The sequence below is a fragment of the Bicyclus anynana genome, chromosome 15 (genome assembly GCF_947172395.1).
Source record: "Bicyclus anynana chromosome 15, ilBicAnyn1.1, whole genome shotgun sequence".
NCBI lineage: Eukaryota > Metazoa > Arthropoda > Insecta > Lepidoptera > Nymphalidae > Bicyclus > Bicyclus anynana.
The window spans coordinates 11,275,903-11,297,299 of NC_069097.1; the positions used below are offsets into that span (position 1 = coordinate 11,275,903).

Genomic DNA, 21,397 nt, shown 5'->3' on the forward strand with positions numbered 1-21,397 from the left:
ATTACTGATACTATCGGCATATGAATATAATATATGTATATCTACATACTATTTATGGGCTCTATAATATCTTTTTTAAATTAAATCTTGTTCTTATTATTTTTCTGCTCAAATATAAGCGTAAACTACTATAAAACCTTAGAAAGTCAACACTCACACAAAACTTCACTGAGCACACAAATGCACAATTTTGCGTTTACATATAATATTTATTTATCTACTTTTAAATAGTTTTTAAGATTTCCTGAACACACAACTCGACATTATAGACAATATTTAGTTATTATATTTGGTTTACTGTGCGACTCAATAAAATTAAAACAATTAGCCGCTTTTGTTCACCTCAGTTTTGACGCGCTAGTAATAATATCTTTGTAGAAAGGTTTCATTCATTAAACTAAAGACTTGCTGCAACTCCGACTGAATACATCTGCTATAATGTTGATCCATGACTAGATTACTTCAACACGCCTCATGAATACTTAATAGCAAAGTCTATCAAATGTGTTAAAATTAGTCTCCATAATATTTGTTCTTAAAATATCTTAATGGTCTATTCATTACTCTATTATAAAACTTACACTCATCTTATATATGTATACACACTGTTATAGTGAAGTCGATAGCATTCCATAATATAAAAACTATCTACATATATACCCAATATATACCTACCTACCTAAGAAATTAGTTTGGAATTTGGATTACATCGGCACAGATAATATATAATAGATCCTGGAAAGTATTTACTACCAAAATACTTATTTGAAAAACCAAGCCTGATTGGTGTTTCAATCTCATGTCGAGTCTCTTCGTTCTAGGTACCTTTAATTTCACCAGAAGGCAAAATCAGAGCCAGGATGTCTGAGCTTCAGGTTGACAGGTGTGTTGACTTAATCGTGTTAAATGACATAATAGTTAATGGTGTGCACTAGGTTTTGAACAAGGGTACGCAAATTGTGCAAAATGGAAAATTCTCTTCTCCCATACAGGCTCACAATGAATCCTCAGGAGAGGCAGAGCATTTTCGCTTAGTGGTAGAGTCCCTACTCTCTCACAGAAATGAATTTTTAAAAGCTCTATATACCTACCTATAGGATATAGAGATATAATTATGTATAAGTATATGATTCTGGATTAGATTTAAGTACATAATGAATAAAAAAGATTAAACTTAATTTGCATTAAATAAATGAATATAGGTAAGAACTGAGAACCTATAAACTTGCAGCTGAATAAGTACAAAAATAAATTTCAATTGTATAAAAACATAGTAAACAGAAACTGCAACCAGCTGCCGAGTTCTTTCAAATTCATGGTTGGTCAACTTAGTTACAACATTGCTAATTTAAAAATAGAGAACAAGTCTGCAACATTTGCACATTTCAATGAACTTTATTGTATGTGTGTGTCACATAAAGGTAGGTAAGTACTTACTTAAATACCTAGCATCTACCAAACATTTTTTTGTTTTTGGAAAAAGTTTGGCGTTAATCCACATTCAAATGTATTTTCAAATTCAAATGCTTTGTTACCCATCTAGTCAACCTGTTGCATTACCCATGATTTTAAACTTTGAAGTTTAATTAGGTACCTACTTATTTCTGAATCGGCTTCTTATATTAGGTTAAAGTGTACGTATTAATCAGTAAATATTTTATACAAATTGTCGAGAAATGCATTACTAATCTATTATATCCGTGAATGTTATTTTGTTGCATCGTAAAGTTGAAAATTTGAACGTGCGGGGCGGGAGGGCGCCGTGATCGCCCGTGCCAGGTAACAGGAGGTACGGCTGTGCGCAGTGTGCGAATGTTCAATGTTGTGGACAAAAATAAAATATCAAGTCCAATATAAATTATATCGAAGAAATAATTTTTAACTGTTATTACGTAGTAATATTTTAATATCACATACACAATACACATAAATAATACGAAAATGAAAATAGCTTTATTTCATCACTTAGACAATGAATTATCTTTACTAGTTTAATAAGTACCTACTATTTTAATGAGTATATTTACTAAACAATACAATTAAGTTATTAGTTTCATAGATTTTTAATGTGTTAGTCACATACAAGCATCACAGTAAATCACAGAAAAGCACCCTTTCGTTAATTCAGAAAAGATTAACAAAAAGGACTATATTGAATTAAGAAAATATAGTTTTCTCCGTTATGAATGCTTAAAACTATTCACCTTGAAAACAAAACTGTTACATTTCAAATGCAATTTGAACCTTTATTTAGGTATTAATTACAAATGCTTTAGTAACTAACAATGGATATGAGGATTTCACCTCTATAATTATTGTGCAAAAGGTATGACGTATGCAGGAAGTCAATTAACTTACGACAGTGTTCATTAAGGTAAATATGATAACTTAATTATAAGTTATGATATTAATAGCAATTCACGTAGATTAATAACGTAAATGCATTGCAAGTGTATACATAATTCCTAAAAATGCATTTATTTGCTCACATTAAGCAATTAGCAAACTATTTTATTTTAATTAGATTACTCATTAGCTTACACTTACTCGTAACATTCACTAAATATTTATTCTTCGCTAACAACCTGCCCCATATTTTCTAGCTCAAACATTAACACGAGAACCATTAATTCAATCATTTAATAATCACCTTACCTTATAAACCTGCACTTGCTAGTAAGCTTAGCTTCTGTTTAAAATAATTGTTTCATAATTAATTATCTCCATAGTCACACGTTTTGGCTAGAAGTCAGGTAATATTTTATTATAACTAAAATATTTGTAAAAGGCAAACAGTGTGCGTTCTTGACGCTTAGCGGTCGTCCTCCCTCCCACGTCATAGGTATCTCTTTCCAACGCCATCGCGCTGTCTCTCTCTACCGCCACATTCAGTCAACGCGCAACCAGCGTGTAGATTAGGCGTAAGTGTGTGTGTGTCACTTAACTAAATTGAAACCTGTTTGTGTACGTTAATATAACCAAAAACCATAGAAAAACAATTAGTTGACATAATAAATTAAAGTGCTAAGTGGTATCTCATTTATACGATTCTTTTATAAATTGTGTGTGTGTTTTGAAATAGTGAAAACCTGTGTCGGTCCTTGGTTGGAGGCTTTACGGCTTTCTGTCTTATTCGTCGGGAGGCAATTAGTGGCCAAGGTATGTTTCTCTATAATATGTTTTAACTCTATAACTGTAAAGAATAACGTAACGTCAAAACTATTTACATTACTTTAACTAATGGTATTCGTGTTTTGTTTTAGCTCTATAAATTGACGTAATATTGTTATTTTTTGCACATTATGTATTTCTTTTATTTCAATTTAAAATAGTTATTTAGATTTAAATTAAATCCTAAAGAAATAAAGCTCTTGCTAATTTAATTATTTTGACGAAATCTTAGTTCTACACGTGTTTTAGGTACTTTTGCATAAATATATGCACATTTTCTTTTTTTTATTGTTCAATCACTCATTGGTTTAAACACGTGAATGAAAATGCACTCATTTATTTTTAATCTCTATATGCAATAATACTTAAACTCTTTGTTTATGTATTAAGTAAAATTGTACCTAAAATCAAATTCTCTCTTATGTTGTAAAAAATGCAAACTCGCATTTTTATTTTTCAATCACTCATCGACACTATAATATTGCTAAAAAAATATTAAGTAATATATTATGTAGAGTAGGTATAATAAGGCTCAAAAAGACTTGAATGTAGAGCCGTAAAGCCGACTTAAAAATTGAAAAAAATATGAGGAATTACCAAAACAATTTAAAATCCTATAAGCAGGTCTACTTATCATTTCATTTACCTACTTTACCTTTGTTTTATTTATATTTTGAGGATATTTTTTAAAGATCAAAGTTTAAAAATTCCTTTTTTTTTTCTGGGAAAATTTAATGACTTGGAGCGAGTGAACTATGCGTATCTACGAACCGCAGATATGTTTTCTTTGAATTTCATTGACATCGGGTGGTGTAAATTATTCGTGAAAGTTGAATTAAAGTGACAAATACGCTTTCGTATGTACGTTAGACCACCAGAATACATAATAAGAAAATATACCTACCTACAAGTAGACACAGGATATCGCTTTTTGGTAGTGAACAAGTTGTTAATTATCATTGTAAGTAGGAAGTAGGTTTAGATAACAGAGTTCTTTGTAGGGCTCGTCTTCTCTGAGCATGGTTTATGGAACGTCAAGTAGGTAAAATTGAAAATTTTGACTAACCGCCGAAGGTCATGTAATCTCGATCAAGTCATCAATACTATCTTTAAGTGCGCTTTCATTTGAGACCCCACTCGAGTATATTTGCAGACATTCGGTTATTCTTCCCCACTTTGACCCCCCAGAACTTTTAAATGACTCTACCGATTTTGATCAAACATGTCTAAGAACACTCGCACATTAGTCGCCTTTCATAAAAAAAATATTAACTAAATTGAAATCGCTTCATACGTTTGGGAGCTATGGTGCCACAGACAGACAGACACGTCAAACTTATAACACCCCTCTTTGCGTCGGGGGTTAAAAATACAATCATATACCTACCTACTTACCTATTAGGTGTTCCACCTAAGAATACAACAATTTATTGTAGTGATTATGAATATACCGGCTGAAAGGCTCCACTGAGAAATCGGCTTTAAAATTTTGTCCAATAATAATAATTGGCAATTATTGTATTCTTCGCAAAAAATAAATTATTAGTTAATCTCAATTAATAAGTAGTTGCAAAAACTAAATGCGAAAGACTTCACTTTTAATGTCCATACTTCTCTAAGTATTAGCTGGAGGGTTGACACGAGGTAATACAATTTCAGTGTTGAGTATTGTGACAAGTCCGTGAAATTCAGTGCTGTCCTGTCCTTGGGCGTACCGACGTACGGAAGGGGGGCATCTGCCCCCCCTCCCCCTTCATGGGCTTCATACCAAATTTTAAGATATTCAAAGATTTAACTAACTTTGTTTCTTCGAAACGAAAAAATTATCTTATGTGGATGTTTTGGTTTCGGCCCTAAAACTAGTTTCGGTTCGTTCGGTCGGCTTTTCTTCCTCGAACGAAAAATTAAAAATAAATAAACACTCATATTAAGAAACATTCTCACGCGTGTGTCGCCGGATGTCTCTATATGTAAAGCATAATACAGGTTGCTTGGTCCTTCGCAACCGGACATCAATGGCGTACATAAGTAAATAAAAAAAATAATCTTGCAAATTATAACGCTATTTTATCTTCTCTATACCGTTAAAACGAGCTATCTGGCCCAGTCATTATAAACTACCTACTTATCTACGTACTTGGTAATGACTAGGTTCTCAACTTAGACGTCCTAGGTTCGCTTAACTCAGCCAAGCAGTGATGAGAATTTTGTTCTAGTCTTAACAAATAGTCACACTTCGCGTTTCAAAAGTGCTAGGCTTAGTTAAAATAAATGTTTTTTCTAACGTCCTACTTCTGGGTAATGGGTCAGGCCTTCCTTTTTGTAGGAGACAGTATATGGAACTTTATAAAATTAAGTAAATAACCACGTTTTTATTTACCTACCCATTTGATTACTTTTTCCCACAAACTTACTCATTGAACAGCCTCGAATAAAACATTTGTAGGTTCTCAATTCACCGCGTATGTTTTTAAATATTTTCGTCATTAATCAATTTTGAAAATTCTTTTTTTGTTCGAAAGAGTAGGTATACTTCCAGATTGGTCCCATTTAGTTTTAGTTTAGTAATTTTGAGTTAAAATCATAATATGAAAAATAAAAAATCATAATGAAATATGTCAACATTTTTTTTAAATAACTTTTTAACATAAAGATGGAACCGACTTCAAGGTTCCATTTTTATGTTAAAAAGATTATTTTACCTCATTACGTTAAGTTTATCACCAGACTGATAAAGGTTATAATTTAAACATCACCATACCACAGGATACCGTTTATATAATTGAATATTCTGCTACAACCTAGCTCTATTCTGCTTGTATACAAAAAAGTTTAATAGGATAATAGGGGTGGAACAGGTACCTGTTACGCGATACTCTACCAGCCGCCGTCAAGTGCAGTGAGGGTGGCGTTATCATTTGTTTACCTGTTACCTGCCGCCCCGTATATTCGAGGGTCGTTAGCACCCCATACGAATGACCTTCAAATATACTGTGTCAATTTGGTTGAGTATTTTTATACCCTCTATAAATAAACGGTTTTCATAATCGTAATATTTCTTCTTCTTTTAGTTTTGAGTTTTTCGATAAGATGATGTGTTGGTACGACCTTATTAACCGAAGGAAAAAGGAGGAGATTCTCAATTCGACGGTGTATTTTTTTTGTATTTTACCTCATAACTTCGTCATATTTTATTAACCAACTAGCGGACGCCCACGATTTCGTCCGCGTGGCTTTTAGTTTTTCACAAAGTCGAGGGAGTAACAAACATTCATATTATCTTCAAAATCATCAGTTTTCGCAAATCTCGGGAAACCATGGATTTTTTCGGAATAAAAGTAGCTGTATATGTTATGTGTTAGTCCAGAGTAAAATCTATTTCCATTCAAAAATTCACCCAAATCGCTTCAGTATTAGAGTCGTTAAAGAGTAACAAATCCATCTAATCCAATCCAAACATCCATACAAATTTTCGCGTTTATAATATTAAGTAGGATTTTGAATTATTTTTTGTTTGAAAGAGATTGCTTCCAGATTGGTCCCAGGTGGATTGGTTAAAATTAAAGGTCAAAATTACCGAAATACGTCTTTGAACACGGTTTATACGGAATAACATTTTCATGTTAAAAATATTATTTGTATAATCGTGTTTCAAATAGGAGGGTTAGTGTTAAATTTGTTATTTCTTTGTTTGTTACATCAAGCAAAAGTGTGGGTCAACAAATCAAAAGTTAATAATCATAATATGCATACAGTATTCTAAAGTAAAACGACGTCACATATTTACTGCATTCAACAAAACACAGGTAAAGTGTGACCGTACGGTGAGTCACGCTTTCGAAATGCCGTGATGTCACACCGGTATGCGATACAGCACACAGCACTCGGCGGCAGAACAAAGGGTTTCGCTTTATAATTGCATAACGGATATTCATAGCTTCGTTTCACTGACTTTTTGGCCATTTCTTTATGTTCTTGTTCATATTAGTTATTCAATTAAATTCTAATTTCGAATCGTTTATTTTGATTGGAGGATTCGAAGTTTTGCCTCGTGATGCGATACCACAGCACTCGGCGGCAGAACAAAGGGTCTCGCTTTATAATTGCATAACGGATATTCATAGCTTCGATTCACTGGCTTTTTGGCCATTTCTTTATGTTCTTCTTCGTATTATTTAATTCAATTAAATTCTAATTTCGAATCGTTTATTTTGATTGGAGGATTCGCAGTTTTGCGAGATGTCACACCGATGTGATACCACTGCTCTCGGCGGCAAAACAAAGGGTCTCGCTTTATAATTGCATAACGAATATTCATAGCTTCGTTTCACTGACTTTTTGGCCAATTCTTTATGTTCTTGTTCGTATTAGTTATTCAATTAAATTCTAATTTCAAATCGTTTATTAAGATTGGAGGATTCGAAGTTTCGCCTCATGTTGTCACATGGATGAGATACCACAACACTCGACGGCAAAACAAAGGGTCTCGCTTTATAATTGCATAACGGATATTCATAGCTTCGTTTAACTGACTTTTTTGACCATTTCTTTATGTTCTTCTTCGTATTAGTTATTCAATTAAATTCTAATTTCAAATCGTTTATTTTGATTGGAGGATTCGAAGTTTTGCGAGATGTCACACCGATGCGATACCACAGCACTCGGCAGCAGAACAAAGCCCATTGGATATCTCCATAGGATCTCTGGCTTTGTTTCGGAGTACATAGGTTCGAATCCGGTCCAGGGCATGCACCTCCAACTTGTCAATTATGTGCATTTTAAGAAATTAAATATCACGTGTCTCAAACACTGTGTGTGAAGAAAAAATATCGCGAGGATATCTGCATACCTGAGAATCCGCATAGGACCCCCCCATTCATTCTGAGAGGAAACTCGTGCTGAACAGTGAGCGGAATATGAGTTGTTAATGATGATGATGATGACTCCTACCTGTACTATCTTGAAATAAAGATTGCTAAGCATTTAATTTCCATGCTAAGAGTCTCGTGCGAGATTATCTTTTCGCTACCGCCGTTGAATTATCCAAACAGTCCTATAAGCACTAACAACCACGCTGCAATTCAATAGTAGTTGATAAACACGATCATCTCAATTGGCCAACAGTTTACAAACTTTGCTACTGGTTTATAAACATACGCTCGTGCTCTCCCACGCGAAATACCGTGCCCATTTTTTGCGGTGACATTTGAAACTATTTGTTGAAAATAATGATTTTTCATTAGATCTACTTGTCTGAATTTTGGTCTCAACAGCAGATCTCACACATCATCATCATGTCAGCCGATGGACGTCCACTGCAGGACATTGGCCTTGGATTTCCAAACATCACGATACCGAGCCGCCTGCATCCAGCGAATACCTGCGATTATTCCACCTGGTGGGGGGGTCGACCAGCACTGCGCTGGTGCGGCGCTGCAAAACTAGCACCTTGGGACCACAACGTCCATCGGCTATTCGAAGTTCGAAGTTAGAAGAGTATGAAATATTAATAAGGAAAAAAAAGAATCATACACAAACACACAAGTGGTGTCAATTCTATTGCATGTATTTTCATAATGGGATAAGTCACGTACCTGGAAAGAGCTTAGACACAAGACAAACTGTTTTACGTGCTCTATGAAGCACGGGAATAGGAAATCCAACGGTCCAACTAAATGGATGTAGATAGATAGCTAGAGAGAGAGAGAGAGAGAGAGTCTAAATATAGATTAAATATCCGATACTTAAACATTGAATACATTTTTTGAAGGCCGCTTCTTACTTATCCATGACCCAAAACAACTCAAGGAACTCTACTTCGAAACGCTTTTTCTTGAATTAATAAATAAATTCCCTCAAGCTACAAAGTAACGCCTGGCTCTATCAATCATTGACACATAACTAGGTTAAAAAGCAAGTTAATATTATGAAGGTTAAACAAAAATGTAGGTTATACCACCAATGCCATGTTACGAATACCTACTGAACTTGCTAAACCTTTTATAAACGCTTAACCTGAATCCAAACTGCGAAGGCATGATCAATTAACAATCAAGTTGCACGCGTATCGATTAGGTGTAAGCCCATTGGTTTCGTAAACCTCGAAAAGTCTTTCCAAAATGTCGTAGTATAATACCTAAATATTGTGTACAATGTGGAGTTGTGTGTTCAGGAAGTGTAAAACTATATATACATAAATATATAATGGAATTAAAGACAATATTGTGCATGTGTGCGCTCAGTGTTGTAGCCTATTATATAACTATAGATATAAATAAACCGATTTAAAACGTTTTAAATAAAATTCTGCAGTTTTAAACCATTTTAAACGGTTTAAAATTCGACTACGAAAATAAAGTAAATGTGTTTTATACTTCATTAAAATTGTGGTCATCTGGCATCGTATTTCGTTTTAATTAGGTACCTAGTTAAAAATCAATAAAAAGTAAAGGATTCTTATAAAGATAAATGAGAGAGATAGAGCGCTAAAATTATCCATTAAATAAAAAAAAATCTAACAATATTCTCACGCAAGAATAGTGCGTGTCATTAACGATTCTCCCAAGTCCCAAGGGAAAGGTTAGGGCGACCCGCAGTTCCCACGTCGGGAAGCCGCACAAAAACCTTCCTCAAGCATTCCAGTGCTCCGAACAGGACGGGGACACGCTATGTGAACACTTATTAGGGTGCTATGGTCAACAGCGCCCACTGTAAAATGTTACTGACCTATAATAAATTAAATATCAACTATATATATCACGACCTCTGTGGCGCAGTGGCATGCGCGGTGGATTTACAAAACGGACGTCCTGGGTTCGATCCCCGCCTGGGACGATTGAGATTTTCTTAATTGGTCTAGGACTGGCTGGTGGGAGGCTTCGACCGTGGCTAGTTACCACCCTACTGGCAAAGACGTACCTGTACGATTTAGCGGTACGATGCCGTGTAGAAACCGAAAGAGGTGTGGATTTTCATCCTCCTGTACAAGTTAGCCCGCTTCCATCTTAGACTGCATCATCACTTACCATCAGGTGAGATTGTAGTCAAGGCCTTACTTGTAAAGAATAAAAAAAAAACAAAAAAAAATCTTGCATCATTCATAATCTCAGTTTAAATTCGAATATCACTAATTTATATTATTTTACGCATGAGCGAAGATTTTTTTTTAAATTACGAACGTCTGGCCATGATATGCTCCCGCTCTATCTATGGATAAAAAAAACTTAGCAGTACAAGCAAACCAGTAACTTTTAGGTGTTCTGTGGTTTAGACAACGTCGTACCCAGTTTCCGCATGTCGCTTTCTCTTTTCGCTCTTACATAAATTATAGTTTACTAGCGGACGCCCGCGACTTCGTCCGAGTAAATTTCGATATCAACTTTACTACTACCCCTACCCTACCCCAGCCCTACCCTACCCAACCCCTACATCTACCCTACCCCTACCCTACCCTACCCCTATCCCCACCCTACCCCTACCCTACCCCAAACCTACCCCTACCCTCCCCGTACCCTATCCCTTTCCTACCCCTATCCCACCCGTACCCCTATCTCACGCCTGTCCTACCCCTACCCTACCACTTCCCTATCCTACCCGTACATCTACCCTACCACTACCATAAATCTACCCCTACCCTACCACTACCCTAAATCTACCCCTACCCTACCACTACCCTAAACCCGGCCCTAAACCTACCCTACCCCTACGCTTCCCTACCCGTACCCTACCCTACCCTGTAACTTCTCTATCTTACTCCTACCCTTAGCAAAATCGGTCCAGTCCTTCGAGAGTGGTGGTATGACCAAGAGAAATAGAGACTTCTATGCTATAGTATGCGCATTATCATCTGAGTCGTCCGGTCATAAAAGTCAAAAAAGATAGGAATGTGCAGCGCGCCTACCTGCGCACCCTAATTATCGATAAACGGCTACCTGCGCACGTGCTAATGATGAGTCAATAATGATTTGGACGATTCTGATTGGTCGGTTTCTAATGTAATTGCATTGCGTATTTTTTTTGCTATAAATGTGTTTACTGCAATTAAATAAATACATTCATGTGTTACTCGTTGCGCACTATGGATACTAATATATAATAAATTTGGCAGAAGACGAAGATTCTGATGATGAAGACTCAGATGAAGATTAATTTTATTTAGTTAATAATTATATAATATGAAATATGTATTATATTAAATCAAATATTGTTAATTTTTTTAATTTTGTGAACAAGATACGATAATAAACTTTACTTATCGATAATATGTCTTTCATTGTTACACCCTTCACTAGACGGCTCCATAAGACCCATAAGTGCAAGCGAGATAGATATAGAGAAATGATTTATGGCCCTAAGACTCAGTTATTAATGCTATTAGTATAATAATATAAAGAGGTAAAGTTCGTGTGGTTGTAGGAGGTAATCTCTGGATCTACTGGACCAATTTTTACCAGTAGAATGCTACATTATCGGGGAGTGCTATAGGCTATATTTTATATTAGTATCATATATATTAGCCGAGTTATTACAGTTTTTGTCATACAGGTCGGAATGAAAATCCTCTTAAACAGACTTATTCGCATGCGCTGCCTTAACTATTGTTAAAATCGGACCAGTAGTTCCGAAGATTACCCCATTTAAAAAATGTGACAAACTTACAAACTTACAAACTTTACCTCTTTATAATATTAGTATAGAGTATAGATTATAATGTCGTTCGAGGAAATACGTTTAAAAACAGTTATTGTTACAATTTTCAAATGTACCTACCTACTTTCGTCAGCATTCAATGAATAGCGCGTGTATTAATTTGGCCTAATTGTTATGTTGTGTTATAATTTTGCTACAATGATATAGAACGATAATATGTGGTAGTCTGACATAGCTTGTGCCGTGTATTATGCTTTTATGTAGTGTCATCATTATCAACCCATATTCGGCTCACTACTGAGCTCGAGTCTCCTCTCAGAATGAGAGCGGTTAGCCCAATAGTCCACCACGCTGGCCCTATGCGCTTTAGCAGACTTCACACACGCAGAGAGTTAAGAAAATTGTCTGGTATGCAGGTTTTCTCACGATATTTAATTTCTTAAAATGCACACAACTGAAAAGTCGGAGGTGCATGCCCCGGACCGGATTCGAACCCACACACTCCGGAATCGGAGGCAGAGGTCATATTCACTGGGCTATCACGCCTCATGTAGTGTACGGCAAAGATTTTATACTATTAGATATGTCACTAGCTCTTCGAAGCTGAGACGAACAAAGGTGGCTACTTGTCTTAATTTCATTTAGTCGCATGTAAACAACGAAAGTTATTTAGACAAATAATACTTAAATATTGTATTTACAATGTCGAGTTGTGTTAAAAACAAAATTATTGATGCAGTTAGTAATCACACTTGCGCTGCGGCTACTGAAGAGATTTGGCTGAAATTTGGAATAGAAATAGATTTTACTTGGATTAACACATAGGTTACCTTTCATTCCGGCAAATACCATGGTTCCCGCGCGATTTGTGAAAAGCACAATGCCACGCGGACGAAGTCGCGGGCGTCCGCTAGTGAGTAAAAATAATGTATCCGTAATTGTGGGTATACAATGAGTCCATGTATTTTACGAATATATTCAATTCAGTGTAGAAATCTTACATTATTATAATAGAAGTTTTTTATCAATTAATAATTAAGGCTATAATGGCAAATTATAAGGCCTATAATTGGCTATTGTTTTATCATTATAATATGTTTGTTCTCGGATAAAACGTAGGTCTATTATCTCAGGTTTTCGAAGAAAACCATTTAATCTACTCGTATATGTTTTCTGTGTCTAAACTAATAATATAAAGAGGAAATATTTGAATGTTTGTTTGTTTGCATTGAACAAGCTCTGATTTCAAAAATTCTTCTACTAATGGAAAACCACATTATCAGGTAGTAACACAAGCTATATTTTATCATCGTATTCCCACGGGAACGGAAACTACGCGAGAGAAACCGCGGGGTTTTATTAATCAATAATACAATCAAGTATGAATACTCATTCCACACATGTTTTACATAACTCCTCATTTGTATTACAATTGTTAGTTCTCACTAATTAAGATGATATAACATCAAATGGTAAATTTAAAGTGTTGTCTGTCTGTCACTAAAACAAAAGAGATTTTGTAAAACAGTCAGTCATAAAGAGTGACTTACGTAAAAATAAATTGGATATAACGAGTTAACAAATTGCAATAGCAAGTTAACCGACTATTATTAAAAAACAGATGGCAATATTTTTTACCTATCGTATCAAATCCGTATCAATCCACTGGGCTATCAAGGCATCAAGGCACGCTCTTCCTTCGATTCGGAGGTCGAAAGTTTAAATCCGGTCCGGGGCATACACCTCCCAGTTACGTGCATTTTAATAAATTAGGTGTCCCAAACGGCGAAGAAAAAACATCGCGAGGAAACAGGAAACCTGCACCTGAGAATTCTCTACGTGTGTGAAGTCTCCCAATCCGCATTGGGTCAGCGTGGTCTATTAGCCTAACCCCTCTCTGAGAGTAGTCTCGTGCTCAACAGTGAGCCGAATATGGGTTGTTAATGATGAATGGTGAACGAATTTATAAAATCGGTCGAGTGGTTTTGATGTAAATCGTTACAGCAGGCTTATTCACTATCTTTGACGTATGCTAGTTTAGTTGACATATACGAAATTGAGATTTTATGTAACAAATGACATCCGGTGCTTACCGGTGGATATCATACAGTATGTAGATGACATTTTGTCAATTGATTTGATGTCTATTGTAATAGGTTAATAATAAAGGCCAAAATAGTGAATAGGCCAGCAGGTTGTATATTATTATTAGTTATTTGATATTACCACTACTGAGAAAGAATACAATAAGGAACTTAAGCTAACTAATCCTAATAACTATACAAATCATACCCACGTGGAATGGTGGCAAGAATACTGGCTGCATTTCCGCGCTGGACAGCCAGGCTGATCCTTTGCGCAAAAAATGTGCCAGCCCTTCTGTCACCAGTCGAGGCAACTAGCCGCGGTGAAATGGTACGGAAAAATTTTTTGGCACTGCGACTCCATGGCCCAAGGGTCTCCACGGCAAAAGGTACAAATATGTAACTCTCTGTCAAAGAGGCATACTTGAGCCACTTACCGGTTTCAGCTTTTTCTGCTGCGGCTCCCGGTCTTGATTCTGTCTCCCTGATATGACACGGTGCTAATGTGTCGACGCATGTAGCGTCCCACATTAGGGCCCGCCCCATTTCCCAGGGAACCAGCGTCAATCCATCAGGTCTCTTACCATCATCCCGACTGATTCCTAACGGCTCGATTAGCGCAGGAATATTTATGGTACTTGTACGTAATTATTTTGTGATATTACATATTTTCAATCGTGCTTAATAGTCAGCCGAATAATGATGACGGTATCAAATCAAATCAAAAATTGAATCAGAAAACCTCTTAAAATCAACACTCAGAGTTCAGATTTACAAAGATATGGCATAGAGAAAGCCGCTCTATTACAATCGCCCCCATGTACTGGTACCTACGTTATTTTACATTCAATGTACATTCTGATAACAGTAAAAGCTTCCCATTGATTTCACATGAACCATTGTACGGCACGTAACCGACTGTGGGACCTTCGACTGAACGGTACATCAATATTTTTCTTTCCCAACCTGAAGTATTAGCTAGCATTTTATACTTATTACTAGCTGACGCCGCGTGGTTTTACCCGCGTGGTTCCCGTTCCCGTAGGAATACGGGGATAATATATAGCCTATAGCCTTCCTCGATAAATGGGCTATCTAACACTAAAAGAATTTTTCAAATCGGATTAGTAGTTCCTGAGATTAGCGCGTTAGTTTAGAAGTAAGTTTTTCTTTCCCAACCTGCCGGGCTAGCATGGGCAAGGGATAAAATTTTTATCCACCCATTATATCCACTGACTAAGGATATAAATCCACCCGTCATAGCATGGCCGCAAGGGAAAGACAAATTAATCCCCGATTGACATTACGCGTGGAGATCTTTTCCTCGACTATGGCATATGGAGTGGATAAAATGATATACTTTGGGACTTTTGACATTTAAACGCGATAAATTTATCCCTGTGAAGTTGATGTGGGGATAAAACTTTTCTTAAAAAAACAATTGTCTCGCATGTTTTGGTCTTTAACAATTGCTTCGCAATATGGGGTAGGGTAGGGGTAAGGTAGGGGTGGGGTAGGGGTGGGGGTGGGGTAGGGGTGGAGTAGGGGTGGAGTAGGGTAGGGGTGGGGTAGGGGTGGGGGAGGGGGGAGGGGGGGGGGGTTTAGGGGCGGGGTAGGGGGGGTAGGGTTGGGGTAGGGGTGGGGTAGGGGTGGGGTAGGGTAGGGGTGGGGTAGGGTAGGGGTGGGGTGGGGGTGGTGTAGGGGGGTGGGGGGGTAGGGTTGGTGTAGGTGTGGGGGAGAGGGGGAGGGGGGTAGGGGCGGGGTAGGGGCGGGGAAGGTTTGGTGTAGGGGTGGGGGAGGGGGAAGGGGTGAGGGGCGGGTTAGAGGGGGTAGGGTTGGGGTAGGGTAGGGGTAGGGTAGGGAAGGGGTAGGGTAGGGGTAGGGCAGGGGTAGGGTAGGGGTAGGGTAGGGGTAGGGTAGGGGTAGGGCAGGGGTAGGGTAGGGGTAGAGGTAAAGAAGGGTAGAGTAGGGATAGAGAACAAGTGCACTTATGTCAAAACGAAGCTTGACCGGGTCCGCTAGTATGATAGATACTATAGATACCTACTACAAACCACCGCAAAAAACAATCACCAAACAAAACAATGCCAACAGAAAACAGATAAATAATATGCACAAAAAAACCAAATATTATCAAATTTACGTTTATTTCGGACTATTAATATACCTAATGCCAATTTATAAGATATATACAAATGGGTTGACAAGTCTTTCCCTCCGTTTATCCACCGGGGATATTATATCCACCGACGTGCCCATGCGCGGTGAGTGGATAAAACGAGTGTGGGGGATAAACGTTTTATCCTCTCCCCGTGGATAAATTTCTCCCTTGCCCGTGCTAGCCCTGCTGAAGTATTAGCTAGCATTTTATACTTATTACTAGCCGACGCCATGCGGTTTCACCCTCGTAGTTCCCGTTCCCGTGATTCCAGTCAGCCACTGACGATCAAGTAAGTTCATATGCTTGCAGCGCTAACGGCTTGACGAGCGATAAAACTGATTGTATGTTGGTCACGATCGGCATGATGTCATCCACATCGTGACAACACACGATCAGTTTTATGGGACGTCAAGCTGTTAGCGCTGCAGGCACGTCAGCCTACTTGATCGTCAGTGGCTGACATTAGGGCATCAAGGTTCTTTAATCCGGCAGGTATGTGATTAACATCTTCAGGTAACAGGTCATTCTCCGTTTCAATGAACTTTTACTTGTATATTTGGTATTTACCTCAACAAATTAGAAACGGTTCTATGTAATTTACATTATACATGGCTATCGAAGAAGTTATGGGTTTACAAATCACGATTGCGTGCTCGAGCCTTTGAGTGCTTCTTGGATTTTCAATGTTTAGAACATATTTATTAATAGGTATATAGCATTTTCCTGCGACCTCACTCGCGTCAATGCAGAGTTTGTCAATAATTTTTAAATCGTAAATTACTTATTTAATTATTCAGCAATTTTATATTTATCATTCCTTCTATCTCTATCTACCCTTTAAACACACCACACTTTATCACACATCACACTTGGTACTTGTAGCAATTCTATCGTCCTAAAGTGTTTTTCAGATAGCATGGGTACGGTGACAGTCGCGACAAACTTTCAAGAGTGAAACGAACTGTCATCTGCACCATTTTACAAGAAACGAACAGTAGTATACACAAGCGACTGTAAACTTCAGGACCCTCAGGCATAGCTATTAAGCTTCAATTTCTAAACTGTGAGTTTGTATGCTTTACTGCAGAAATAATCATGTCGATAGTACTCTTTTCATCGATTTCTTACTAATACTTACTTACACTGCCTTATTACTAGATTCCTAATCATACAGATTGTAGATTTATTTTACTGCCTTTCTTAAACATCTGATTTGCATCAACCAGATAAGAACATAATAATCACCTACCTGCCTAGATCATATACAATTTGTTATGACAATAGCGAGGAATAATCACACAACACTCGGTTGTCACTGAAGGCCATTGTCACGCAGTAATTAGTCACTTGGAACAATAGAAACCTGACTTCACCTGAACAATGATGACGTAGAAACTGGATCTAATTTAGTAGAAATTTAATTGAATCCAGGTATAATATTCACTACGTCGAGTTTTTACGAAGTATGTAGCACTACTAACTAGAAGTTAAAAGGCACAGATATATTCCGCATTTTGAAAGTGAAACAGTATTAATCTTAATTCGTGATAGGTATTCATCAAACATGTTATTAAGTCAGCCACTGACGATTAGTCGCGATGTGCATAAATGACATCATGCTGATCGCGACCAACACACGATCAGTTTTATTGGACGTCACGCTGTTAGATTACTTGATCGTCAGTGGCTGACATTACGAGTAATATCAGGTAAATCAGAAAGTGTTTTCCACCGCCCATGAACACCTTTCAACACCTGTGAAACACTATGCGTTGCTGTCTATGTAGGGTTTTTACTCCTGTTCCATAAATGACCCATATCTATGAAAACTGTGTGTTTCATTTCATCTATTTATAAATAAATCTGACTGTGTCTTATCAGTGCAGGTTTTGCACTGACAAAACACAGCCAGATTATTTTACATTATCAATTACTACAATGCATTAGTTTGGGGGCGTTGTCACATCTGGTATTTGTAAAGCTATCCCCATTAGGTAAACAACAATGACAATGTTTATTATAATCATTGTCGACCGATGGACATTCACTGCTAGACAAAGGTCTCTTGTATAGACTTCCAAACACCACAGTCTTAAACCGTATGCCTCCATCTTTTTATTCCCCGACGCAAAAAGAGGTGTTATAAGTTTGACGTGTCTGTCTGTCTGTCTGACTGTTTGTCTGTCTGTCTGTGGCACCATAGCTGCCGAACGGATGAAGCGATTTCAATTTGGTTTTTCTTTTTGTAATAATGGTGTCTTATTGCGAGTGTTCTTAGTCATGTTTGACGAAAATCGGTTGAGCCTTTTAAAAGTTGTGGGGGTGAAAGTGGGGAAGAAAAACTGAAAGTCTGCAAATATAGTCAAGTGAGGTCTCAAATGAAAGCGCACTAAAGAGAATGCTGCTGCGACTTCATATGATGTTAAGTGTCGATGCAATCTTAAGATGGAAGCGGGTTTACTTGGAAGAGGTACAATTTTATTTTACCTCTGACATTCTACGCGGCATCGTATCTGAGCTGCACTCAAACTCAAACTCAAAAGCAATGGCCAAATTATTGGCAATTAAAGTATTAACAACTATTTCCGACTCTGCTAAAAAAGCCAGTTAAGCAAGCAATAAAACTGATTAAAATTGTTGAAATGAACAACAAAACAGAGACAAATAACAATAAATAAGACAAAAAATATCGATTTACAAAAGTAGATCTAGAGATTCTGTTACGTGCACACTTTTCAAGCCATTAGTAACTCATTAGTGCAGTATCGAATAGTTAGACCGTTATAAATGAGTAAATAGGTACTCGGGTTACAGTTAGCGTCGATCACGGTCATTCCGATTCGATTTCTTACTCGTACCAATCGATTTACGCAACTCGAGCAATCGCTGGAATTAAATTGGAAATCTGTGTCGCTTGTATTCTTACTGTAGATTATAAATTATGAGTAATATCAACAATTTAAGATGTCAATTTGGGTAAGAAGGTAATTATAGGTATGAGCCTATTTTTTAGCCGACTTCACAAAAAGAAGGAGATTCTCAATTCGACTATTCGGCGGTGCTAAGCCATTGTCGTGGTAATTTAATTTTAAACTGTTTTTGAAAGAATTACCTGAAAGGACACTGTCTGAAAAACCTAAATCTTTGTGATATTTTTACATGGCTTGAATTAATACGTCACCGATTTACCTCAGCAGGTAGAACATAATAAGGTATTATTTATAGCTTTTTAGTTTAGTCGGTACGTTTTATGTATTTGAAGTCGGTTGAACATTTTTATTACATTTTTTATAATATACTCTAGAGTTTAGATTTAGACCACTTTAGACCACTAGACCACCATGCTGCTTCTAAGCGGGTTAGAATGATAATTTTAGAAACGCTGTAGCGATAACTATCATGTGTTGATAATGACTATCATGTGTTGAATGATGATGAGTAAAGGCTTTACTTGCTCTCCGAGGCACGAAGTTATGACATCTGAAAATTTATAACTTCTTTACAGCTTAGAGTAAGGAATTTCAGAAATTCCTAACTCTTGAAATTGCCTGACCTTCAACTCGAACCTTTAACCTCATGATCTGATGACACATTTTAAGCTAACCAGTGAACCAACGAGGCAAATAGCACTTTTTCTATTAAAAACGTAAAATTGCAATTGCGATAAGCTGAAACTTGATAAGATTCGTAAGATATGAATGATTATTGATACGAGTATTACCTACTTATAGATACGTAGGCATACTAATTTAATACGAGTAATCAAAGAATGAAACAGGACAAATATTTATGAAACGCCGATGTTCTTTGTAACAATATTCCAGCCACTGACTATCCAATAAGTCCACGTGCCTGCAGCGCTAACGACAGGACATCCGATAAAACTGATGCTGTGGCTGTAGCAGACTTGTAGTAGACTTCCAAAAAGGAGGAGGTTCTACGTTCGGCTGTATGGACTCGTATGTTTCTTTTATTTTAACTGACTAGCATCATCGATGGTTCAGTTATACATATTTGAAGGTTACAAACAAGCACATGAGACTTGCGAACCCCACGATCCCGATGGATTATGGAAGAAAAATACATAGCCTATGTTAAAGATTTTTTTTAAATCCATCCAGTAGTTGGGAGCTATCAGCTAACCATTCATTACTTCCCACATATCTGAGCGAAGACTGCACAGCCTCCGACTGTTTAAATTCCTTCCCAGGGTCAAAAAAAGAATGTTACTCGTAACTCTCTGTCACCAACTCATAGCAGCGAATTGTATAACTCTATCTCCATAAGATCTGATACTTGCGGTTTTAAATATCCGTGAGAATAAGGGTATAAAATACAGCCTATGCTACTCGCTGATAATGTTTTGTTTTAGTGGATCAGGCACAAAAGCGACAATAATCCATATTAGCATGATTAATAATTTTAGTTAGGATTAGTATGATGTATTTGAAGTAAGTTTTATCCTTCGTGTCAGTAAATGAAGCAGGTTAAATAACATTTTATCGTGAGTGAGGCCAATAAGCACCTGCGAACAATGAAGTTTACTCAGATGCGCGTATTGTTGCGTTATCCGAATGCAAACATGGCCGCACACTTGTTCTATTGTTGGCTGTATTCACTGAAAACCTTTAGTTCACTTGAAAAGACATAATAAAGGAAGTTTTGAAAACATACCTAAAGTCTATGTAGTATCTGTCTGTTTTTAAACCATAAAAACCAACTTTGGCTACAAAAACCCAAGATACATAGATTTTGGATTATCTATGAATAAAAAATTACAATTAGGTTTTTACAAATTTCTACGAAAACAATATCTTAAGAAGGTAACGAATGAAATGATTTAGACAAAATTGGCAACAGTCGAGGTGACGGGACAAAATTGGCACATTCTGAAATAGTTACGCAACTTGCAATCGAGGAATAACGCTTGAGGGGAAAAGATGGGGAAGTAATACAAATAAAATACTACATTATTTTGTGAATATATAATCATAGGCTATATTTTATTCCCGTATTTCAACAAGAACGGGAACTATGCGTTTGAAACCCCTGGGTGTATGCTAGTTTACCGTAAACTTAGTGGCATTCTCTAGACTCAACCGGTCTAGGAATGGTGTACGTACAATATCACTGACAATGTCCTATTTTCCCGAGATTTTCTCAACTGTCTCTCGGAAAATATATGTAATGCAGCGTTTCGCTAATAGTGCAGTGTCGAAATGCTTTCCCACGCTGTCGCAGAGCCATAGCAAATTGGTTTTTCTAGATCAACCGGTTCACTTACGACGTTTTCTTTTTACGTAGAGATCATTGAAAGGTGCCGGATGATATA

General features: G+C 36.9%; 1 protein-coding gene across 1 annotated transcript in view; it reads left to right on the top strand.

Moving 5' to 3' along the window:
* The first annotated feature begins 2,878 nt into the window (after nt 1-2,878).
* Nucleotides 2,879-21,397, top strand: part of LOC112054155 (rab11 family-interacting protein 4A) — a 122,962-nt gene continuing 104,443 nt past the window's right edge. The window contains exon 1 of the mRNA XM_052885839.1: nt 2,879-3,159. The gene's annotated coding sequence lies outside the window, so the exon portion shown is untranslated. The remainder of the gene's footprint in view (nt 3,160-21,397) is intronic.